The sequence below is a fragment of the Schistocerca nitens genome, chromosome 7, assembly GCF_023898315.1.
Source record: "Schistocerca nitens isolate TAMUIC-IGC-003100 chromosome 7, iqSchNite1.1, whole genome shotgun sequence".
Classification (NCBI taxonomy): Eukaryota; Metazoa; Arthropoda; class Insecta; order Orthoptera; family Acrididae; genus Schistocerca; species Schistocerca nitens.
Window position 1 is genome coordinate 87,013,205 of NC_064620.1, and position 26,692 is coordinate 87,039,896.

Below are 26,692 nucleotides of genomic sequence, written 5' to 3' on the forward strand. Positions count from 1 at the left end.
TCTGTGGCTGGTTTGCATTGTTGGAATATTTGCTATTGTAGTGTTGGGCAGTTGGATTTTGGCAGTTGGAGGTGAGCCGCCAGCAGTGGTGGATGTGGGAAGAGATATTGCAAACTTTTGAGAGCGAACAATCTGGACGTGTGTCCACCAGAAAAAGGAATTTGTAAGACTGGATGTCATGAATTGATGTATATATATTATGACTTTTGAACAGTATTAAGGTAAATACATTGATTGTTCTCCATCAAGATCTTTCATTTGCTAACTATGCCTATCAGTAGTTAGTGCCGTCAGTAGTTAGAATCTTTCATTTAGTTGGCAGTATTGGCGCTCGCTGTATTGCAGTAGTTTGAGTAACGAAGATTTTTGTGAGGTAAGTGATTCATGAAAGGTGTAGGTTATTGTTAGTCAGGGCCATTCTTTTGTAGGGATTATTGAAAGTCAGATAGCGTTGCGCTAAAAATATTCAGTTTTGCTCAGCTGTTTGAAAAACAAATAACGTAGAGGTTCTCCAGCACTGTCATTTACAATTTTTTTTCTAAGGGAACGTTAGACAGTGTATAAATTATGAATTCCTTTGAATAAAATTTCGAATAGTGAAAAGTACTATGGTTTAATAGTAGTGTAACACTTTGTCCGTTTAGTGTGCTCTAGGGTGAACTTTAAGAAATGAATACCCTATTATGATGCAAAAAGAGACAGCCAGAGTTGGAACTGAAATGGATGTGTATTTAGTTAATGACCGGATTCGGACTGCCCATTATCAAAGGAACCAATGTTTGACAAGTAAAATGTCTGTCCAAAAAGGCCCATAAATAAAGCGGATGCATATGTGTGTGGTTCCGCCTAACGTTCGTTAATGGATGATACCCATATGTAATAACTTATTACACTACTGGCCATTAAAATTGCTACACCACGAAGATGACGTGCTACTGAGGCGAAATTTAACTGACAGGAAGAAGATGCTGTGATATGCAAATGATTAGCTTTTCAGAGCATTTTGCCCGCATCTCGTGGTCGTGCGGTAGCGTTCTCGCTTCCCACGCCCGGATTCCCGGGTTCGATTCCCAGCGGGGTCAGGGATATTCTCTGCCTCGTGATGGCTGGGTGTTGTGTGCTGTCCTTAGGTTAGTTAGGTTTAAGTAGTTCTAAGTTCTAGGGGACTTATGACCATAGATGTTAAGTCCCATACTGCTCAGAGCCATTTGAACCATTTTATCTCAGTTATTATGTGTATATTGTGAATAAGCTTATTTTATTGCCCACCTCGACTACCGACACATCACGATATTCTACATTCCTTAGCCTGCCCAAAGTGCTCAGAGCCATTTTTTTTTCAGACCATTCACACAAGGTTGGCGCCGGTGGCGACACCTACAACGTGCTGACATGAGGAAAGTTACCAACCGATTTCTCATCACAAACAGCAGCTGACGGGCGTTGCCTGGTGAAACGCTGTTGTGATACCTCATGTAAGGAGGAGAAATGCGTACCATCACGTTGCCGACTTTGATAAAGGTCGGATTGTAGCCTATCAGGATTGCGGTTTATCGTATCGCGACATTGCTACTCGCGTTGGTCGAGATCCAATGACTGTTAGCAGAATATGGAATCGGTGGGTTAAGGAGGTTAATACGGAACGCCGTGCTGGATCCCTACGACCTCGTATCACTAGCAGTCGAGATAACAGGCCCCTAAGTCAACAGATGGGGACGTTTGCAAGACAACAACCATCTGCACGAACAGTTCGACGACGTTTTCAGCAGCACGGACTATCAGCTCGGAGACCATGGCTGCGGTTACCCTTGACGCTGCATCACAGAAAGGAGCGCCTGCGATGGTCTACTCGACGACGGACCTGGCTGCACGAATGGCAAAACGTCATTTTTTCGGATGAATCCAGGTTCTGTTTACAGCATCATGATGGTCGCATCCGTGTTTGGCGACATCGCAGTGAACGCACATTGGAAGCGTGTATTCATCATCGCCATACTGGCGTATCACCCGGCGTCATGGTATGGGGTGGCATTGGTTACACGTCTCGGTCACCTCTTGTTCGCATTGACGGCACATTGAACAGTGGACGTTACATTTCAGATGTGTTACGACCCGTGGCTCTACCCTTCATTCGATCCCTGCGAAACCCTACATTTCAGCAGAATAATGCACGACCGCATGTTGCAGGTCCTGTACGGGCCTTTCTGGATACAGAAAATGTTTGACTGCTGCCCTGGCCAGCACATCTCCAGGTCTCTCACCAATTGAAAATGTCTGGTCGACGGTGGCCGAGCAACTGTCTCGTCACAATACGCCAGTGACTACTGTTGATGAACTGTGGGCTCGTGTTGAAGCTGCATGGGCAGCTGTACCTGTACACGCCATCCCAGCTCTCTTTGACTCAATGCCCAGGCGTATCATGGCCGTTATTACGGCCAGAGGTAGTTCTTCTGGGTACTCATTTCTCAGGATCTATGCATCCAAATTGCGTGAAAATGTAATCACATGTCAGTTCTAGTATAATATATTTGTCCAATGAATACCCGTTTATTGTCTGCATCTCTTCTGGGTGTAGCAATTTTAATGGCCAGTAGTGTAGTTTGTATGAAGAATTTTATTTAGGTTCTTACATTGTTTACGAAATGGTTCCAAAGACGAAGAAGTATGAGTTTTCCAGGGAAATGTTACATAAGATAGGAGGGTTAAAGAAGCGCTGTGCTGCACGAAGTCAGGAGTACAGGCCCACTCCTTTCATTGTTAAAAAAAAATGCTCTTTTGGAAAGAGCATTACCAGCGAAAGGGAAGGATCTGGGTTCGAACCCCAGTAAATCACGAAGTTTTAATCAGCAAGGGGCTCTCGTCAACGTCGTTCTTGTTGTGGTCTTCAGTCCTGAGACTGGTTTGATGCAGCTCTCCATGCTACTCTATCCTGTGCAAGCTTCTTCATCTCCCAGTACATACTGCAACCTACATCCTTCTGAATCTGCTTAGTGTATTCATCTCTTGGTCTCCCTCTACGATTTTTACCCTCCACGCTGCCCTCCAATGCTAAATTTGTGATCCCTTGATGCCTCAAAACATGTCCTACCAACCGATCCCTTCTTCTAGTCAAGTTGTGCCACAAACTTCTCGTCTCCCCAATCCAATACCTCCTCATTAGTTACGTGATCTACCCACCTTATCTTCAGCATTCTTCTGTAGCACCACATTTCGAAAACTTCTATTCTCTTCTTGTCCAAACTAGTTATCGTCCATGTTTCACTTCCATACATGGCTACACTCCATACAAATACTTTCAGAAACGACTTCCTGACACGTAAATCTCTACTCGATGTTAACAAACTTCTCTTCTTCAGAAACGATTTCCTTGCCATTGCCAGTCTACATTTTATATCCTCTCTACTTCGACCATCATCAGTTATTTTACTCCCTAAAGAGCAAAACTCCTTTACTACTTTAAGTGTCTCATTTCCTAATCTAATTCCCTCAGCATCACCCGATTTAATTTGACTACATTCCATTATCCTCGTTTTGGTTTTGTTCATGTTCATCTTATATCCTCCTTTCAAGACACTGTCCATTCCGTTCAACAGCTCTTCCAAGTCCTTTGCTGTCTCTGACAGAATTACAATGTCATCGGGGGGAGGCTACAACCCTGTCTCACTCCTTTCCCAACCACTGCTTCCCTTTCATGCCCCTCGACTTTTATAACTGCCATCTGGTTTCTGTACAAATTGTAAATAGCCTTTCGCTCCCTGTATTTTACCCCTGCCACCTTCAGAATTTGAAAGAGAGTATTCCAGTTAACGTTGTCAAAAGCTTTCTCTAAGTCTACAAATGCTAGAAACGTAGGTTTGCCTTTTCGTAATCTTTCTTCTAAGATAATTCGTAAGGTTAGTATTGTCTCACGTGTTCCAACATTTCTACGGTATATATATTTCCACCCTTCTGTTTCTAAGATACTTTCGGCTGAAGATTTTCGGACGCCTCTGTCGATTGCCTCTTCGAAAGTGGCGGAGTCAAATGGAGAGGAAGAGTAAACAAGATCAGATGCGACCCGCGTTCGACGCTCGCTTTTCCCAGCGCCTGCCGGCCCCGGAGTGTCCGAGCGGCTGATGCGCGCGGGACCGCAGGGGGCGCGCAGTGTTTGCGACGAGCCACCCCGGGCGCGCCCGGGCACCCTAGCTCATCGAGCCGATGACAACGGTCCACTAGCCGCCACAGCGCACCGGGGAGAGGGCGAGGGCCAATTTTCGGAGCCAGCAAGCAGCAAACAGCGCCCCAGTGGCGCGCAGCCGCTCGGAAAATTGTAGCCGTCACCGCCGCGACCTGGAAACTGATTTGCCGCCCACAAAGAGACGCGAACGGCGCGCGCGGGCGCGCACGGGTTAATACCGTCTCTCCAGAATTGTTTTTGTTTGTTCTGCGGCGTGAATAGGACGACAGTGCGATCGCGCCGCGAAACCGAAAGGGTCGCCGGTGTCCATTCCCGTGTGAGCACCCGCTCGGAACCCCGGGGCCGCCCGCACGTATGGCGAAAAGCGCAGTTCCCTCTCGATTTCCTGGCGAGTTCACTCGAGCGTCGAGTCACCGAGGGAGCTGTGCGACAAAATTCATTAGCAGCTCACTAGTGTCCTGTTTCTCTATAATCCTTTGCTATTCCACGTGCAGCAATCACGTGTAGGTTGTCGTGTAGGTGGTGTTCGGTTATTGTAGTACCAGTACACTCCCGATTCTTTAAATAATGAAATAGCGCCGGTCGATATTTTCTGCGACCAATCTAAGGCACTTGACTTGTAAGTAGGCTGTTTAGGTTTTTATGTTGGTAACGTCACATTGCGCTCTGTATGAAAATCGCTGACTGTGCTGTGTGCAGTCTGTGGCAGGTTGGCATTGTTGGAATATTCGCTATTGTAGTGTTGGGCAGTTGGATGTCAACAGCGCGTAGCGTTGCGCAGTTGGAGGTGAGCCGCCAGCAGTGGTGGATGTGGGGAGATAGATGGCAGAATTTTGAGAGCGGACGATCTGGACGTGTGTCCATCACAAAGAGTAAATTTGTAATATTGGATGTCATGAACTGATATATATAGGATGGCTTTTGAACATTATTAAGGTTAATACATTCTTTGTTCTCAATCCAAACCTTTGATTTGCTAACTATGCCTATCAGTAGTTAGTGCCTTCAGTAGTTTGAATCTTTTATTTAGCTGGCAGTATTGGCGCTCGCTGTATTGCAGTAGTTTGAGTAACGAAGATTTTTGTGAGGTAAGTGATTCATGAAAGGTATAGGTTATTGTTAGTCAGGGGAATTCCTTTGTAGGGATTATTGAAAGTCAGATTGCCTTGTGCTAAAAAATATTGTCTGTCAGTTTAGTGTTGATCAGAATAGGTAAAGAGCGAAATGTCTGAGTACGTTCAGTTCTGCTCAGCTGTTTGAAAATCAAATACCGTAAGGGGTATCCAAGAGCAGTAATCAATAATTTTTTCTAAGGGGGTGTTTCAGACTGTGTGAACCACAATATTCTCGAAGCTAAATTGACGTTTTATGGTATAAATGGAAATGAATGCAGGAAGTTGCACTCAGTAATTCAACAAATATAGTCCGGAGACACAATACCGACTGAAGAGAAATAACGTATCTGGTTGCTCAAGGCTGCCGGCCGTTGTGCCCGTGCGGTTCTAGGCGCTTCAGTCTGGAACCGCTGCGGTCGCAGGTTCGAATCCTGCCTCGGACATGGATGTGTGTGATGTCCTTAGGTTAGTTAGGTTTAAGTAGTTCTAAGTTCTAGGGGACTGATGACCTCAGCTGTTAAGTCCCATAGCGCTCGGAGCCATTTGAATTTTTTTGCTCAAGGCTCAGTCTTAGGTCCACTGCTGGTCCTCGTACACTGTCTTTCGTCTAACATACAACATGCAGAATTAGTTCTTCTCGCAGATGAGACTACTATTGTAATCAATCCAAGTATACATCCAGAAACAGAAGAATGGCAAACAATGTTCTTAGAAATATCACTAACTGGTTTCCTGGGAATGATCAGGCTCACAATTTTAAAAGGACACCCCCCAACATACTCAGTTCTGTACGTCTGGGGTACTACACCAACGATAAGTGTAACACTTGTTCGCACCCAGTAGCTGAGTGGTCAGCAGGCACGGTAGCTGAGCGTGTTCAGTCAGAGGGCTGCGTGCTCTCTGGAATAAAAAAACGGGGTCAAGGAACCAACGATCAATTTGAACGGATGTCTTGTGACGTCCGTCCAGACCAAACACAACGAATTATATCGAAGAAAATGAGCAAAATAAATAAATAAGTGGTCAGCGCGACAGAATGTCAATCCTAAGGGCCTGGGTTCGATTCCGGCTGGGTAGATTTTCTCCGCTCAGCGACTGGGTGTTGTGTTGCCTTAATCATCATCACGTCATCCCCATCGACGCACAAGTCGCCGAAGTGGCGTCAAATCGCAAGACTTGCACGTGGCGAACGGTCTACCCGATGGGAAGCCTAGTCACACGACATTTTATTTAGCGTAACACATGATCAGGGAGTAGTAAGTAGGGTGAAAACTTCAAAATTCTTAGGTGCCCAGGTACACGAGAATTTAAATTGGAAAAAGTAAATGTAGGAACTGCTAAAACAACTTAGTTCAGCCATATGGTTCAAATGGCTCTGAGCACTATGAGACTTAACTTCTGAGGTCATCAGTCCGCTAGAACTTAGAACTACTTAAATCTAACCAACCTAAGGACAGCACACACATCCATGCCAGAGGCAGGATTCGAACCTGCGACCGTAGCGGTCGCGCGGTTCCAGACTGTAGCGCCTAGAAGCGCTCGGCCACCCCGGCCGGCCTTAGTTCAGCCACATTTGCTCTTAGAATCATTGTAGATCTTGGGGAGAGAGAAATCAATAACCTGACATATTTTTACCATTTGTACTCAATAATGTCATATGGAATGATGTTCTGGAGTAACTTATCTTTAAGAAAGAAAATCTCCATTGCGCAGAACTTGCTGTAAGAATAACATTATGGTGCTAACCCACGATCATCTTGTAGACATCTGTTTAATGAGATAGGCATTCTGACTACTGCTTCACAGTATATTTATTCCCTCATGAAGTTTGTTGTAAATAATCCACTACTGCTCAAAAGGAACAATGAGGTACATAATTGCAATACCAGAAGAAAGAGTGACATTCGTAACTTTACGTTAAGGTTATACTTAGCACAAGAAGACGTGCACAATGATGCAAAATAAATTTTGATCGCTTACCCAGTGATATAAAATGCCTGACAGAAGCAAAGTAAAATTTTAAAACAAGCCGAGAAGGTTTCCCTTGCTATTTCGTAGAAGAATTCCTATTACTGTAGTGTGTAGAAGGTGGTGGGTAGGAATTACTCACACCTGTATATCTTTTTTTCATTTTGTGATTAAAGGAACTTAGAAACGTTCAGAATGTAGCCATATGACCAAATTAATTTACGATGTGTATGTAAAATGTCTCGTTCCACATCATCCTGCAAAATGATCCATGGAACATCTAAATAACTAACAAACGACAGAATTGAACTCCCATATATAAAACAACTTCAAACTTCTGATATCTTCACAAATGAGTTGATGCCTTAAACATTTGGTATTAGGAATGTAATGGAGAAAAACTTTAGAAATGGTTTGAAATTATGTTCGTTGGAAGTCTCTAAGTTTTGTGATTATCAACCACCGGGCAAGTATAGTCTGTGTAATTTCCGCTCTGGTTTAACCGAAAGCTAGTTATTCGCGTATCTCAACGTTTATGATATCAAATCTCTTGAATTATCAGTCGTACAGTGATACAGTTTTGCAAGAAAAATCAGCGATACATGTGGATACTGTCTGCAAAATGTGTTACAAATATAGTTGGTAGTAAACAGGTACTAAATTAAAAACGTAGTTCCTGGTGCTGCAGTTTTACTGCAACAACAGCGAAAATGTAGATAGCGATAGACTTTTTTCCTTTAGTTATTTTGTGGGGGGTGTCAGCGAAAAAAGTTTCATAAAGATAGGAAGTCGCTACCTGCGCTCATTCTCAAATACTGGATTGATATAGTTCGGATAATAAGAACAACTAGAATAGTCTCCGGCTACAACGACGGCCTTTGCAGGCAGAGGCTGTTATAGTTTATAATATTAGAATCCAAGTTCGCTTGAAGTAAATTATCTCACGACCAGTTTCAACAGTAACCAGCTATCATTCTCAGATCTCTCGGAAATATACACTCATGTTCGAGAAACAACAGAACACCTTGAACGGTTAGAGACAGGGCGTTGACATTCACAGAAATGATTAACATTTAATCACCTTGGTTCGGAAAGTGTCCTGTTGCCTAGTAGGCACAGGGTCAGCCTTGGGCTCCGATAACTTGGTCCAAGCGCGATGGCATCGGCACATATAAGGTGTGAATGGCGTCCTGTGGTATAGTCATCCATGATGCATTACCATGGTTCCAAAGTTCATCTGTGGTAGTTGGCACTGGGTCACAGCACTGCGCCCATCCTTTCACCGTGTCCCACACATTTTCGAATAACAACTCTGATGATCTAGCAAGCCAGTGCTAAAGGCTGATTTCCTGTGACACCAAGACAGCACGTTTTCGTGCAGCACGTGTGGTCTTGCATTGTCAAGATGCAGGAAAGGTATGGCTACGGGTCGCAGTAGGCGACTAGCGTAGGTCACATTGATCGCAGTGCCGTTGACACGCACCAAATGTTGGCTGGTTGGTTGTTTCGGGGAAGGAGACCAGACAGCGAGGTCATCGGTCTCATTGGATTAGGGAAGGACGGGGAAGGAAGTCGGCCGTGCCCTTTTCAAAGGAACCATCCCGGCATTTGCCCGGAGCGATTTAGGGAAATCACGGAAAACCTAAATGAGGATGGCCGGACGCGGGATTGAACCGTCGTCCTCCCGAATGCGAGTCCAGTGTCTAACCACTGCGCCACCTCGCTCGGTGCACCAAATGTCATTTGTGGTTGTACCCAATAGCACTCTTCACCATAAGGCCTTGAATTCTACGTCTACATTTACATATATACTCCGCTAGCCACCAAGCGGTGTGTGGCGGAGGGCACAATTCGCGCCAAAGTCATATTCCCCCCCCCCCCCCTCTGTTCCACTCGTGGATCGCGCGAGGGAAAAACGACTGAGAGTCTCAGTACGAGCTCTTATGTCCCTTATCTTTGAATGGTGATAAATGCGCGATTTGAAAGTTGGTGGTAATAATATATGCTCTACATCCTCGGTGAAGATCGGATTTCGGAATTTAGTAAGCAGCCCCTCCTGTTTAGAGCGCCGTCTATCTGCAAGAGTGTCCCACTTCAAACTTTCTATGAGATTTGTAACGCTCTCGTGATGGCTAAATGTACCAGTCACGAATCTTGCCGCTCTTCTTTGGACCTTCTCAATCTCTTGAATCAGACCCAACTGGTAAGGGTCCCACACAGACGAACAATACTCCAAGACTGGACGAACTAACGTATTGTAAGCTATTTCGTTTGTTGAAGGACTGCATCGCTTCAGGATTCTACCAATAAACCGCAATCTAGAGTTCACCTTACAGTCTAAGGCCGCTGTTCATACCATCAACCAGATCGTTTATATAAATCGTAAAAAGCAGAGCACCTATTACGCTGCCCTGGGCACACGTGAAGCTACGCTTGTTTCTGTTGAAGTCACCCCGTTCAGGACGACATACGGCTTCCTGTCTGTTAGACAGTGTTGGTGCTGTATGTTTCGTGAGAGTGCATTCACTGTGATGCAGCTCCCCTGTCTACGACGAACCAAAATGTGGTCCTTGTTTGCAAACAAACAGAACCTATGTGATCGCCATAAGCTTATTGACACCAGTGCTTACTAATTTAAGTTATATATTACAGCACTGAAGATGGTCACTAAGTGACCGAAAATCGATTTTGCGATAATAAACAAAAATATACGACCAATGCTGTCTCTCCTTCCAAGAACCTGGATTCGTCCGAAAACACTACCTGATGCCATTGCTCTCCCAAGTGACATCGTTCCATGAACAATTTCCACCTGGCATGTTCCTGCACATTCGTCAAAGGTGGGCGGAGAAGTAGACGACGCGCGCACGTCACGCATGTCGTAATAAACGGTGACGTACTGTCACCCATGATAGTATCCGATGTGTTACATTGCTCCATTGTCGCGCCAGAGCCGAGGAGGACGCACATCTGTACTGCAGTGCTATTCAGATGAGGTGTCGATCTTCTCGGAGGGGGAGGGGGGGGGGTCTGAGTGGTGCGACCTGACCCGTATCGTAGTATTTTACGTCTTTCTGTGAACCATTCTACACACAGCCGTTGCACTACCGAAACACTCCCTCCCACACGAGCAGCAGTTTCCCGGATGGACGCATCACAGTCTCTCATGCCTGTAATTCGCCCTCTAATCGTACTAATTTGACGGTACGGTCAGAGCATTTGTGTGCGAGGCATCCTACACGTCTGCTCATATCTCACTTAAGCATTACCTTCGCTTTATAGTTACAAAGAGAACCGCAGACACATTTTACCGGCTGGTGGTGTTACGCCGCGATATCGATGTTGTCCTTGAACCCACGGGCCGACATGGTTCAAATGCTAATCGTTTCTGCAGAACATACTATTGTACATTTCCTGTGAAAATTGCGAATATGAAAGCCATATCTCTAGTCCTTCAATGTGTGCTGTTACATTTTTTTTATTTTTACATAAGTGTAATTACACATCAGTCTCGTCGACGTACTGAAAAAAATGGCTCTGAGCACTACGGGACTTAACTTCTAAGGTCATCAGTCCCCTAGAATTTAGAACTACTTAAACCTAACTAACCTAGGGACATCACATACACCCATGCCCGAGGCAGAATTCGAACCTGCGACCGGAGCGGTTGCGCGGTTCCAGACTGTAGCGCCTAGAACCGCTCGGCCACCCCGGCCGCCTCGACGTAATGAGAACAGGCTCCAATTATAATAATAGGGCTCCACACTGTCTTGTCAAATACATAATACTCGCTAAACAAAATATCCATAGCACCATTATACAGGAGCAAAAACAGGTACAGAAGTGTAGAGTATGCCACGACTCATCATCGGGGCTCGATTCGAAGCAGCGCTCGTCACTGAAGACAATTCTGAGATTCCAGATCGAAGACATGTCTGGAGACACCGTGGTCAATGATGATGGTATACCAACCTGACTGTCGCCCGTCATACGTCCCGAAATCCACCTGGGATGTCATTTCTTATCATAGCAGGATCCCTTTCATTGCCATCTGTGGCGCCCTTAAGGGGCTCCGGAAAGGCTCAAAATCATGAAAAGTTCAATTTTTCCTTTTTTGCGTTTTCTGAATCTGCAGACTATTACCTTTTAATAGATATATAGTTTATTCAATTCCGAAGACTACAACTATTTTTAAATTTTTTTTGAAATGTGTTCTACATGGGCGTGATCCACTGTGGCGCTGTTAAACTGCTGTCAAATGGTGTTATTATTAACGTCCGTGTTCATCAGGTACATTTTAGTGATGTGAGATAAAGTATGTGTTGTGGCTAACCTGTGATGGTTCAATATATATCGCTGGTGTGATTGTCGATTGTTTCATGTTTATTTACTCTGTCGTTATCTCGAAAATATTCGTAATTAATTCTGTTTCTTGAGTCTCTGTTTTGTTGAAGTATAATAATGAGTAAAAGTAAAGTTATTAGAAATCCTCTGAAGGCTTTTAAGAAAAGGAGAAATGTTGGAAAGCCAAAGGTATTTAGAAATATGGGAATGAAGATAGGTTCTAACATGGTACGAGCGATGCTTGCTTTAGGCAAGGAACGCCTTCGGGCTGCAGACAGGGCTGTAAAGAGTCTAGAAATACAAGCAAGAGTAAACAGGAGGAGGAACAAGAGAAAGCTGGAGGAGGAGTTTGCAGAGGATGAAGATAATCCATCCTATGGACCTGGAATGCACTAAAAAGTTAATCCAATCTTTGTCGCTCGATTCCCAAAACTTTTATTTTCTCATACTAATTACATGTTTTCTAAGGATCTTCCAAACATATTTGTTTCAAACATTCAGTAAATGTTACACAGTACCTTCTGCATAATTTAACACAGCCTTTTTCCATAAAACTGTATATTTTTGAATATATAAATAAAAAATTGCAAAAAAATGTTGTGAATTTTCATTACAATTGAAAAAAAATCATCTTTAATAACTGAACTAAAATTTTGTAAAATCCCTGGGTTAAGTTGTAGCCCATATTCCAATAAATAATCTGTAAAAAGTTCAACTTCCTACTTCAAATACTTTGTGAGGAAAGATGTAATTTATAAGCGTTATTTTAACATTGCAAGTATAGGGCGTTCCGGAGCCCCTTAAAGGATGATATTCTGCGCCCCGTGTTGTTGTCCTTCGTGGCAAGCCATCCTGGGCTTACATTCCAGCACATCCGCATATGGCGACAGTTTTTACAGCTTGTATTCGTGCTTGCCAAACCCTACCTTGACGGCCGGTGTGGCCGAGCGGTTCAGTCTGGAACCGCACGACCGCTACGGTCGCAGGTTCGAATACTGCCTCAGGCATGGATGTGTGTGATGTCCTTAGGTTGGTTAGGTTAAGTAGTTCTAAGTTCTAGGGGACTAATGACCTCAGATGTTAAGTCGCATAGTGCTCAGAGCCATTTGAACCATTTGAAACCCTACCTTGGATTGCCGGATCTCTCACCATTTCAGAATTTTTGGACAGTTATGGGCGGGGGCCATCCAACCATCTCTGGATTTTGACAATCTAAAGCGCCAGTTGTAAGTAATTAGGCACGATATCCCCCAGGAGAACATCCAAGAACTCCATCCATCACAGCCAAGCAGAATAACTTCTTTCATATGGGACAGAGGTGGACCAATGCGTTATTCACTTGCTCAGTTTGTGAAAATGGTGTACTGTCTGGATGCCAGGCAGTTGCTTGCACTGGTGTCCCATGGAGTTCAATGTTGGGTCCACTTTTATTTCTTACAAATGCGTTCTATCTCGAAAATCATTCGTAACAGGGTGTACGTCCATATGAGGTCTTTTGATTCAAGTGGTTGTTCCTGCCATGCCCCAGAATAGTGACCATTCTTCCTCGGACACGCTGAATGTAGGATGCCAAGCGTATCTGGTTAACACGACACTTAACAAAACGCAACATTGAAAAACTGCTTCCTAAAATCGACTTCCGCCTTCCGAAAGTTGCGTCGTACGTTGGTGCAGTGAGTGAGGATATAACCCGCTGCGTACCTCTGCCGGGACTCGAACTGTGCGCCGCACGCAACGTTGTCCCCGCTCGCCCACACGACCCGACACGCGACACCCCCTGCCCTGTCGCTGCCACCCCACACGTTGTCGACGTGTGCGGCCGCCGTGGTTCGCCTAATGGGGGGCGGCCGTGGGGGCGCGCCGTGGGATGCGCGGCCTGTGTTCCGCCCCCGCCTCCGCCCCCGCCCCCAGCCCCCGCAGCCGGCACACGCGTGTCCGCGGAACGACGCTAATTGCGAGCCCCCAGGCGACACGGCGGCGGCGGCGGCGGCGGCGGTGGCGGCGGCACATCTCCGCCCTCGGGGGACCACAGATAAGTCCGCAGTTTATAGCTTTGTTAATCAAATACGCGCCGGGGCGCGGTCCGCCCCTTCGCGGGCGCTGAGCTGGCCTCCGCGCCGCCGTGTTTGCTCTGGCGCTTACGCGCTCAGCGCCCGCCAAGATACGGCGAATATCCGGCGCGGGATTACCGAGACGTCTGGACGCGGGTCGGCCTGTCATATTAGCGGCCGGCGCGACGCTATTGTCCGCGCGTCCTGGCCAGATGTGCTGCTAAGCAGTCCTCCCACACACCTCGCTACCGGCCGTCTGCCTCTGTAGGCTCCTTCTTCCATTTCATACAGGGTGACAACTATTGAACTATATGAAATAAAATCGTCATAACCTCTGAACGGTTTGCTTTAAGACGTTCGAACTACACGGTTGGCCATGAGACACGATGGGAATTAGTATGCGCTGTGTGCTTTGGTTTAGCGAAGAAGTCTACCTTCATTTGGACGGGTTCGTCAATAAGCAAAATTGGCGCATCTGTGGGACTGAGAACCCGCATTTCGCGATCATGAAGTCTCGTCACGTAGTCGGGTAACTGTGTGATGTTCGATGTCCAGTTGCGGAATAATCGGTGCGATATTCCTCGATGGCACGGAGACTGCCGAACAGTACGTGAACCGTCTGGAAGGTGATTTCATCCCCATTATCCAAGTGACCGTAATTTCGACAAGATATGATTCATGCAGGACGGAGCTCGACCCCATCGAAGCAGGAGAGTAATTTCCTGGATGAGCACTATGGGGACCTCATTCTGGCTCTGGGTATCCAGGCCGGCCGGAGTGGCCGAGCGGTTCTGGCGCTACAGTCTGGAACCGCGGGACAGCTACGGTCGCAGGTTCGAATCCTGCCTCGGGCATGGTTGTGTGTGATGTCCTTTGTGTGTGTTAGGTTTAAGCAGTTCTAAGTTCTAGGGGACTGATGACCTCAGAAGTTAAGTCCCATAGTGCTCAGAGCCATTTGAACCATTTGGGTATCCAGTGAAATGTAAATCTGAGTATCTGTAGTGAAGTTTGCAAGTTAGATAAAGCGAGTGCACGCAATAGTTTGTAACTAATTTTCGTCTTTTTCGTGTAGTTCATTAATTATCAAGCTGTACGTACAACAGATACCATGGAGTGGGCGATAGTTTACTTCTGGAAAGATGTACGCTGCACAGAACAGCTATGCTCCGACCTGGTGAAGTATGAGGTGTGATCAAAAAATACGGCAAGTGGATTTTTTTTTTTTTAGAAGCAACTGCTGACGCTACAACCTCTTGATGTAATTTGTCCGACAACCTGATCCACTGAGACTGGGTACGTCAGGTTGGAACACGTTATGACTTGCCAATCCAGGCACGCTAGAGTGAGGTTGTGTTTACCGTGTTTGTTGCTTCATGGAAACGGACAACGCAAAAGTGCCAGAGAAATGGAAGAAATGTTGAAACTGGTGTAACTCTGAAGACTGTTTACAAGTTAAGAAACTAAAGACACTTGTGGACTGTCGGGATACAGTCAAACGTCCCAAAGAGGCCGTGACACACTGGTCAGTTCTACCCATGTCTCATAAACCTTACAGACAACAAACTTAAGAATGAAGAAACACAGCCACTACGCGGAGGCTTAAAATACAATGTAAACAGAAAAGTAAATGAAAGTTTCTTGGAAAACATGCTCGTAGTATCTCAGAACATACTATCTCAAGAACCGAGGAAAGATACTGCATCATGAACATGGCCCAAACAAAAGAATTAATAGGCAAAGATATTAAAAACTTCATAGATACAAAAATGGTTCAAATGGCTCTGAGCACTATGGGACTTAACATCTATGGTCATCAGTCCCCTAGAACTAAGAACTAATTAAACCTAACTAACCTAAGGACATCACACAACACCCAGTCATCACGAGGCAGAGAAAATCCCTGACCCCGCCGGGAATCGAACCCGGGAACCCGGGCGTGGGAAGGGAGAACGCTACCGCACGACCACGAGCTGCGGACTCATAGATACAAGATATGAACACATTGTCACTGCAGAGATATCCACAGAAGCTCAAACTCTGAAAACCTCTAGAGAAAAACTACACAGAGACAAACGAAGGCAGACAAGGAGAGTACAATTGTTCTTTAGAATAAAGCAAAACACAATGAGGAAAGTACACTACCTGAATTTACGTCAACGGCCAGGGCAGGTAAACGGAACGTTAACGGCCATAAGGCACGAGATTCCGCTGGTGCAGTTCAATTCAGAATAATCAAGTACAGTTGAACTCCACCGGTTGTTGTTGTTGTGGTCTTCAGTCCTGAGACTGGTTTGATACAGCTCTCCATGCTACTCTATCCTGTGCAAGCTTCTTCATCTCCCAGTACCTACTGCAACCTACATCCTTCTGAATCTGCTTAGTGTATTGATCTCTTGGTCTCCCTCTACGATTTTTACCCTCCACGCTGCCCTCCAATGCTAAATTTGTGATCCCTTGATGCCTCAAAACATGTCCTACCAACCGATCCCTTCTTCTAGTCAAGTTGTGCCACAAACTTCTCTTCTCCCAAATCCTATTCAATACCTCCTCATTAGTTACGTGATCTACCCACCTTATCTTCAGCATTCTTCTGTAGCACCACATTTCGAAAGCTTCTATTCTCTTCTTATCCAAACAGGTTATCGTCCATGTTTCACTTCCATACATGGCTACACTCCATACAAATACTTTCAGAAACGACTTCCTGACACTTAAATCTATACTCGATGTTAACAAATTTCTCTTCTTCAGAAATGCCTTCCTTCCCATAAAGCTGCATGTCCTCGGGAAAAATTACGGCTGTAGTTTTCCCTTGCTTTCAGCCGTTCGCAGTACCAGCACAGCAAGACCGTTTTGGTTAATGTTACAAGGCCAGATTAGTCAATCATCCAGACTGTTGCCCCTGCAACTACTGAAAAGGCTGCTGCCCCTCTTCAGGAACCACATGTTTGTCTGGCCTCTCAACAGATACCCCTCCGTTGTGGTTGCACCTACGGTACGGCCATCTGTATCGCTGAGGCACGCAAGCCTCCCCACAAACGGCAAGGTCCATGGTTCATGGGGGGGACTCCACCGGAGGGTGGCTAAAATTTACCAACTTGTAAACACACGTTGTTGCCCGCGGGAATGTCCCAACAGCCGACAACGAAATCCAAACGACACAATGCGAACAGTCGTGACTTGCTGGTAGATTAAGTGAAAACTTAACTTTCGTGTCCAGGATCGGTGAGCCACTGACTTCGTAGCAATGGGAACAGCACCGCACACTCCGACAGCGTGTGGACGCCGCCAGCAGCCTCGGCCAAACTACGCGCCGCGGAGATTTCCTCGCTGCTCTACGCCAACCGACCAACTCCCAGGCTCGGAAACGGTGAAAGGACCAAATACACGTCGGCCGATGAGACGACCAACGGAGCGACCAACCAACGGTCGTCCCGCTCCAATCTCCCTCCGTCGGACAGTTCATGTGTGACGCCAGCGGTCGGCGAGCACTGGCTGTCGGCGCCTCACCGGCGCTCCGTCCCCGACTTCACTGCTGCTGCGTGCCGACTGCACTGGTGGTCCGTCTCCAGCTGACTGCCGGACACACTGAGAGGCACCCACATGCCATGCTCATACTGTGGCATCAAGCAGTCAGGCCTGCAAGATGAGTGGTCTGCCAAGCGAGTGGATTCATTCTTATTTATCGAGTAACATGAACTCTCGTATCTTACTATTTAGTTACAAATTATCCTCCTGTATGACTAATACGCAACGGAAACACGCATCTGACTATCAGTAATTTACAGAACTCTGACTGTACACTACGCACTGGCAATACCACATTTCCTTTTTGTCTTTTATTTAACGGCTTTTATCAACACGTGGCCACCACACTGAATATGAATGGCGCACACATTATAAATTCGGGATATTATGACAACATACAATTCGAAGGAAAAGGCCACCAATCTTTTTCTTTTCACTATCTTATTTATTCCGATAAATTCTATAACCTACAACAATATCACATGAGAAATTCCGCCCAGTGGGCATGGCTTTACATTAGTGAATCTCTATATTATGGTCTCGTAATTATTTAACGCTACAGTGCACTTTCTGGATAGGATGGTGGATCTTTTATTATCTCTCACACTTCGACTCTCACAATCATCATCACGAAACTATCCTCCAGACCGAGCGGTACAGAAGGAACAAGCATAACCCGCTAATCTTTTGAAACTACTTTGCTACTCTCCCATGCAATCCACACATACCCAAATTACATGACATACACCACACAACAGTATGAAATACTACACAGAGAATGGTTACAACATCATCACATTCAGCTTTCCCACTTCAATTAATATTTATCCCAGTTTCACACGACACTGCCCCACTTCGTAATTCTACTTTCCTACTGTGAACTCTGGAGATATATGCACGTCTTCCTGTGCAATGCAAGCCAAGTGGCGTTGCTGGATAGACGGCCGACTCACCTTGATTCTCTCTCAGAGTTTAAATCTAGCGTCACACGGAATTATATCACGCAAGGTAATATTAAGAATGTATTCATCACACATGCGAGTCCTCAACTGATACCATGGACGAGTACTTCTCTTTATCCTTTGTCTCATACACAGATTGAGACTCACACAGTACTCACCACGTGGAAGTACTCGTCTCTAATTTCAAGTCCTGCACACGCCATTTCTTAAATATTTCAGCTTATGGTACACACGCTATTTCTTAAATATTTCAACTTATTGTACACACGCTAGTAATTCAGCTTAACTTAAGCACACGGAAGTATTTCAACTTATTGCTACACATGGTTTCATTGTGACCGTTGGTCACTTCCGATGATTACTACAATCCCATTAATATTACCTGCCTGACATTTAATTCTCCCCACAAAAGTTCCTGAGATAGAGAAATTATTATTTCAAACTACTCTTAAATATTCCACATGCATACCATGTCTCCACTCTTTCTTCATCACGGAGCACAACTAAAACAGGTCTTAATAGCACAAGATCCAGCGGCAGAGTGCTGAAACATGGCCGTATTCAGGTTCTCTCGCACCTCTGTCGAAGTGGGAGAAGCACCTTGCTACCATATTGGTCAGCCACACTTCAGGCGCTCAAAGCTCAGGTAAATTTCATCTCTTTGGACCCACCAAAGGTGGCCAAAGGATCGACTCAAAGATGACCATATATCCACATTCACTATCTGCGGTTAGCAGACGACCATACATTCATTCATTTCACAGATCTCACCAAACTGGATGTAGGGATTTATTTTGTGGGAGTGCACATGTGATCAATTAAATAAATAAATTGTCATTCTTTCCCACACTGGTATCCGGCTTCGCTGTATTAATTGAAATTGAGTTATTTTACAAAAAAAAAAATGTGTTGTTCTGACAAAAATAATGAAGTATGTTGTACCTATTTTCAATGTCGGGCGGTACTGTACGCTTTCAACACGACGATCCGGAATTACTATCTTTCGCTCCAGAGGTGGTACGACAGTACACTTACCGATACGCGCTGCTGCTGCCGCGCACGGGCAAGTAAGGCAGGAAGTTAGCGACGCCAGTAAATGGAATAAGAAAACGAGGCGGCACTACCGTAATAGAAGATGGCAAACAATAAGTGGGACAAACGCTAGCCGTGCACGGCTCAATTTTATTTTGTTTCAAAAGCAACCAGGTTGCGTTCGAAATAACCTAAAGTATACGGATGTTGGTAAAGTTTATTGAATTGAAAAATTTTGTGGGCTGCTGACATTCGTATACTTACAAGATTGTGACGTATGGTTTTAGGTTAAGTGTAAGTAACAACGTAGTATGTACATCATCTGCCAGTGTGTTAGCAACAACCGAGCGAGGTGGCGCAGTGGTTAGCACACTGGACTCGCATTCGGGAGGACGACGGTTCAATCCCGTCTCCAGCCATCCTGATTTAGGTTTTCCGTGATTTCCCTAAATCGTTTCAGGCAAATGCCGGGATGGTTCCTTTGAAAGGTCACGGCCGATTTCCTTCCCTAACCCGAGCTTGCGCTCCGTCTCTAATGACCTCGTTGTCGACGGGACGTTAAACAACACTAACCGAACCTGTGTTAGCAACACAACTGCTCACTGCAACACCATATCGTTGTGAATATATTTAATCTTGGGATTATAATTGGAAGATAAGATTAATTGTAGCAGTTTCGGCTGCTCCAGTGTTGGCAGATATTTTCTTAAATCACATAGAGAACAAATTCTTCGAAAAATTTACTGATACGACTAAAAAGGTGACGTATTGCCAGAGGTATGCAGTCGGCGATACTCTTGTTGTTTACAATTTAACACTGCTGAAATCGGAAGTATGCTTCCACAATTTAACAGCTTACATTCGAAAACTGCTTTTATTATGGAACTGAAAAACAGTGACCCATAAATTGTTTAGATTTGACATGTACTGACAGCATGCACTTCGTGCCACACAGAAACGTGTAAGAAAGCGTTTTTCTCACTGGATGACCAACACAATTATTAACCTCCAATTACAACACAACAAAATTATCCAGAATGTTGTGTACTTTAAAATATATAACAACAAATGACGGCTGTATTGCTGATTGTAGAGGTAAGAGAAATACCACCCACAAAACAAAACCATTTACACAATCGAGAATTTACAAAATCAAACATTTATAAATTATAGAGCGCAGCAAACAGTCGTCCTTTTTTGTAGGTTTGATTTGATAAATCCAGATTTCGGCTAGTGCCTAGCCATTATCAATGCACTATTTTCTAGTCTCGATACATGTCAGTTCCCTGTTGTTCGGGCATGAGTCACAGTTCTTTGAATGATTCAATGAATTTTCTCGATTGGTTTAGACATTTACCCTACGTGTTAGATAAGTGCACACTTCTAATGTCGACTTGTTGTATGTATACAGGCCCGATATACGATGGAATATTGACTGGTATCGTTAGCTACTTGTCCTTTGATTTACATATTACGGTACTATCTCTGCATACCTATATGTCAAAATCTTTTAAGTTTAGGAATGTCACCAAACTACAAAACTGCTCGTATGTGCTGTTAATCCAATTTAACATTGTTGTCATTACGTTGTACTGTGTTTTGTAGGCGCTTTAAAATGGCTTAATACCGAAATTTCTATCGTAAAACAAAACACTCATGTTTGAAAGTAAGATGACAGCATTCAAAAATGTATAGAAGTAGTAAACCCTAATTACAAGAAATTAATACATCCCAAAAATTAATTCAGTGATTACAATGATGTGACAAAAGTTAGAAATGAAACATATGACATTTGAACCTACTAACTCATTTAAAATAACGGTTGCAGTCGTTTCGATAAGTACGAGAAGAAAGTATATTTCATCTGAAGGGATTTCGGACCCACAACTTTGAGCATACCAGGCACATAACTTATCCGCTACTTCACGGCGGCACTGCAAAATTAATGATAATTCCGAGGCTCTAGGTAGTTACAAGAATTAATGATAATTCCGAGGCTCTAGGTAGTTACAAGAAGTAGTGAAATTTTATTTAGTCGATTACTTACAAAATGGGGCTCACCAGAGTGAATGGGTGGAGGGAGTGATACCTGGAATCCGAACCTACGCTATTCTACCGGTGGTTTTAAAATATCAGTCCCACCCTTGGGGACCTCTCCTTGTAAGACGAAATAATGATCAGTCCAATAATAGAAGAATCCTACTTAGTGTATTATAAAATTGAAGGGATTTAGGCAGGGATTTCGTGGCTTCTACCTGGGAGCTTATTATTTAATCACTGATCCAAAGGTCTATTTGAAATTATAAGAAATCCTTAAGTGACAAGTACTAAAAGAGGAACAATTATTACACAATTTTTATATGCTGTATGTAGTCTAAGTAGCTCTTCTGGTTTGATTAAGTTACACCAGCAGTTTAGGATTCAAGGCAGCTGGCAGTTGATTGGAAGTATTATACGATAACACAGTAATACAGATAGCGTATTTACTACACACAGAAATTACGATTCAAACCGTCGACGATTCACTAACAGAAAGAGAGCTCTTTAAAGTATTTGTCCTCTCTCATTTCTCAACTGCATTACATAAATATTTCATGTACCGTTCCAATATGTTATCGAAAATCAGTAACGTCAGACTCATTAAAATAAATCAAACAAACAATATTGTGATGGAATTTGACTTCTGATTGTTGGGGACCATTTTTTCCTTTTTGCTTCATAGCAATGGGTATCTCTACAGTTATAAAGAAGTTTTTCGCTTTTGCAACGAAGATGCAACCGCGCTTATCAAACCAATGCATTTGGTCACAGTTCTCTAGCTTCGTTTCCATTATATTAACAGGTGCAACTTGATTTAATGATAGCGAGCAGCTCGCGTAAAATTATCTGCAGATAGAATCACACGCCTACACTCATTCTCTTGATGAAATTGGAAACGAAAGTTAATGAACAATTAATTAATTCTGACTAATTGAAATGGTAAAACGGCGAACAATTTGAATAGCTTTTACCACATGAGGCTTCTTCGCACCCCAGTTACGCTCTTACCTCTTAGATAACACATGCGTGAAAAAGATAGTCATTAAAGGTCCCCAGTCGCAATGGCTTTTCCACTCATCACCTTTAGCAACGAAACAATAGAAACTCACAGAGATCACAGCTGAAGTTTCGTAGACTACGATTATGAGAAAATAAACGAAAACATGTTTCCTGGGTGCTGCACAATCACCTTTGTATCGATAAACTGGTGGTTGTCGGCTACTACTTTTCAGCCATCCATGGTGTTTTTGTACAGGTTTACGACCACACAAATACATTTTGTCAGGTGTGTAATTTAAAAGACATTCTCAAAATTTCCATCTAGTCTGTTTTTCATATGTATTCAGCTTCTCATATCTTGCTAGATATAAACAGCCAGGCTGGAAATCTCCAAAACGTCCTTTAATAAATACATCTTTGTAGCTGCCTCAGCAACTAATCAAGATATTCAAACAGCTCATTTAATATACATACTCATGCATGAAGCAGGAACTGAGCAAGCGACCTTTGCTCTACGAGAATAGCCACGTAAGGTCTCACTCGTTTGTTTTATTTATCGAAGTACACCTTTCCACAAATGTTCGTTTCCTCTCCAAGTTAGTCCTAAAAATTTAGGTGTGGTACAGATAATCCGGAAGTGATCGTAAAGAGAGCCTTTATGAATTGTTTACAGTTATATACACACCACAGATAAGAAAAATGTCAATTTTTTACGCCAATTTGCTGAATAATCGCCGAATGAAAACTTATGAATTATTAATTATTTTTCGTTTAAGGTCAGCACAGTACGAACCGCACTCTGATTAATTCTGAAATTTTTCCCAGCAAACCTATACCTTAAACTCTGCTTCAAAGTACAATGACTATATAAAATGTTACTAAAAGAGGAGTCTTAGCGTACTTGTCTATATAATGTCAAAGGGGAGGCCCAAATCAATGGCATTTGTGAAATTTTCGCCTCAGTTACTTTATAAATGAGGTGAAAAAGTTCAGCGGCGTGTAATATAGCACATTAACATAGAAAACGTTTCGTTTAATGACTGTGATATCACCATTATACTTTATAAAAAATCATAACACTCTCTAGCTTGTTATTCATCATGCCGGCTAATAGATTGTCTATAGAAAAAAAAAGCAGTATCTGCAAAATAAACATTTCGTATGTAAATGTGTATTTATATCAGGTCAAATGTATTTCAAAATTGATTAAGACGAAATTACTGATAAAGTATTATGTTAATTTTTTTTCCTTTCTTGATTCTTCGATAAAAATATGACACATCCATCACCGTGAGTCTGGTCACACTGCAACACTTACCGTCATGTCAATCTTAACACTGCTCGCAGTCTCATTTGTCTAGTCAAAGATGTATGACAGGAGTGTTTACTCATTCTAAGATTGTTGCGAGGGTGAGAAAATACAGTCTGGCAACATCTGCAAAAAGGCGCGGTCCAGGAAAAGGATGGGGTAGTGCATATAAACTGAGACGATCACGAACTTGCCAAGTAAACTTCAGCTATTGTACTAACTAAGGAATTTAGTGTGGATTTGTCAGTTATAAAATAATCAATCACGTGGTTGGCAGCAGCAAATGTTATTTCGTAACAAGCAAAATTACAGGAGAAATTTACTGTTGAGCTGCAGCTTCCATACACTTATTCCTTTGCAGAGTAATAACTGTTCAGAATAGTGAAAAGAACTGTCATCGCCGTTTCGAAATCATAAATTTTTAGATGAGAGCAGCCTTCCACATACGTAAACAAAACTTTTCATTAACTGAATTCTAACTAGTGTAAATATTCGTCGATAATACTTATTTGGCCGTTATGAACCCGGTGGACAGTCATGTTTGTGCTTCATTTCAAAACAAAGAATTTATTAAGATATGAATTTAATTCAAGCAGAATGATATCAGAAGCAGTTGAGATTTACTTACATGAGATGCTCGTGCCCTGTGACCAAAACAGTATATCGTAGCTTGAATTTCGTCACGTTAGCAACTTAGTACAATGTATGGAAGTTTTATCGCAATTTAAGTCAAGTTCCCTTCGAGTCTTCAGATTTTTCACTATTAATTCATATGATACGCAACTACTAAGAGAAAACAGTAGTTTCATAAGAACGATTATTTACAAAAAAATATGCGCTACAATGATCAACAAAAATCAAAGATGCTGATATTCCATACTTTTTCAATCATTTATTAGCCGAGTTTTGACTGTTTATAATAATGGAATAGGAGAGAGTTCTCAGTTTTACATAATTTACGTGTGACTAAATCCAAGAAAGAATACGCAATAAAATCCTCCAATAATGAAGGTAATGTCCGCTCGCTGTAGCAACAATCGATAGTCGCATCTTGCAAATAATCAGTGTTACAAAACTGGCGTGTTAAAGAAAAGCTGTCTCTGACGTACCGGTCCCCTTATTTTGTAAACACTATTGCAATATGAATACGCATGTGTCCGACCTCGCTGTTTGGTCCCCTCCCCAAAATCAACCAACCAACCAAAATATTTCGAGACAGGATTAACAAAAAATAGAGGAACGTTTAGATGGTTTTAACGCTTCAGATGTTCTAGATAGTCTTCTCCAAATAGAGAACACAACATAGAACCGTCGTACAACCACATGAAGCTGTCAGGAAACTCCTTCTTTGGGATGTTGTTCAACTCGCGCGCCGCATTGGCTTAAGTGTCCGCTCAACAGTTGACCCCTCTTGTGAATTTGCGCAGTTAGTCGTTTTGTGGTAGGCTCACCTGTGATGATTTCTTCCAGAAAAGAATTGTCCGCGTTTCGCATTTTAGACAAGTCGCACCAGGCACCCATGCGTTGTTTTTGTTCGTGACTCAAAGTGTGCAGGTCAAACTTTGCTCACACTTTTGTCTTTTTCAACACTTGATTTCCAGATGTTGCTCCCTTTCGATTTGTGTCATTACAACGTTGACACGCTATAGTGACATGTCCACTGCTTAATACAGCCTGCTCACAACTGACTGGTCAAATGTACATGTGTACTTTACAGTTGTTAGTTCAAGCTGCCACTGGCGTCGCTTGTACGCCAAAAATAAAATTAATCTTGAAACTTTTGGACGGACGATGAAAGAGAATTCTGATATTTTAATCACTGATAATTTACAACTGAATATTATACACAGGGTTCCCGTTCTAAAAGCGTTTGGCGTTCATACACGTAGCGATATGTATTGTAGTTTCAGACCTGTATAAATTAACTTTCCTTTTTTAGGGTTCCGTACCTCAAAAAAGGAACCCTTATAGGACCACTTCTTTGTCCGTCCGTCTGTCTACCCGACTGTTCAAAACCCTTTTAATCAGGGCCGACTAGACATATCAAGCTGATATTTATATCACATACTGAGATCCATAGTCCTTTGTTGGTGTAAGCACGTTAAGCTTCAAAGTCAGTGCTGTCAGAGTAAATGGCCATTTATGTCACATATTTTGATACTCGGAAATATACTCATTAAAATCTGAGGGGTACTTCAACTTGACATAAGAGTCATTAAATTTAGCAAGAAGAAAGGTTTCACAGTGCAAATAACGGAAAAAATCAGAAAATCGTTAATTTGCAATTACATCCCACGAAACAATATTTATTTTTTCATTTGTTATCCGACTTAGAACGTGAAATTAAAATATTCACGGAAGTCTTAGAATCCCTGGGATTGATATGGTGCCAGCGTCAATGCCAGTAACAGGCAAAAACCGTGTAAATCCTCTGTTCCCGGAATGGATGAACTGTCTAAATTCAAATGGCTCTGAGCCCTATGGGACTTAACATATAAGGTCATCAGTCCCCTAGAACTTAGAACTACTTAAACCTAACTAACCTAAGGACATCACACACATCCATGCCCGAGGCAGGATTCGAACCTGCGACCGTAGCGGTCACGCGGTTCCAGACTGAAGCGCCTAGAACCGCTCGGTCACACCGGCCGGCGATGAACAGTCTAGATACACAATTAACTTTGTACGGAAACCTCAGTACGCGACTCTCGTTCCCACCCGGTCAGTTTTTTAGGAATAACAACAACAACACCTATCAATCAATAACCAAATTATTATAAAATCGTAATAATTAAAAAATCAAACATGATGAGGTGTTTCCAAAAACAGCATAGCTGTGTGAAGGTGTTTTCTTCGCAACTATCGGTTTCACGTCAGTATAGACGCATCTTCAGGCTTACAATGTTTATATTTCAATAATGCAGATGGACTTTTACGGAGCCCCAGATTTCGAGGAGTTATCCACGTTAAGGATTCAATCACACCAGCGGGTTGTCTTTTTTTAAAGAGCTATGTCACCACGAAATGTAAAGAATAAGATATTTCAGTCACTTTCTGATGTTGTGTCATTCGAATAAGTTATGAAGTCTAAATGGTTCAAATGGCTCTAAGCACTATGGGACTTAACATCTGTGGTCATCAGTCCCCTAGAACTTAGAACTACTTAG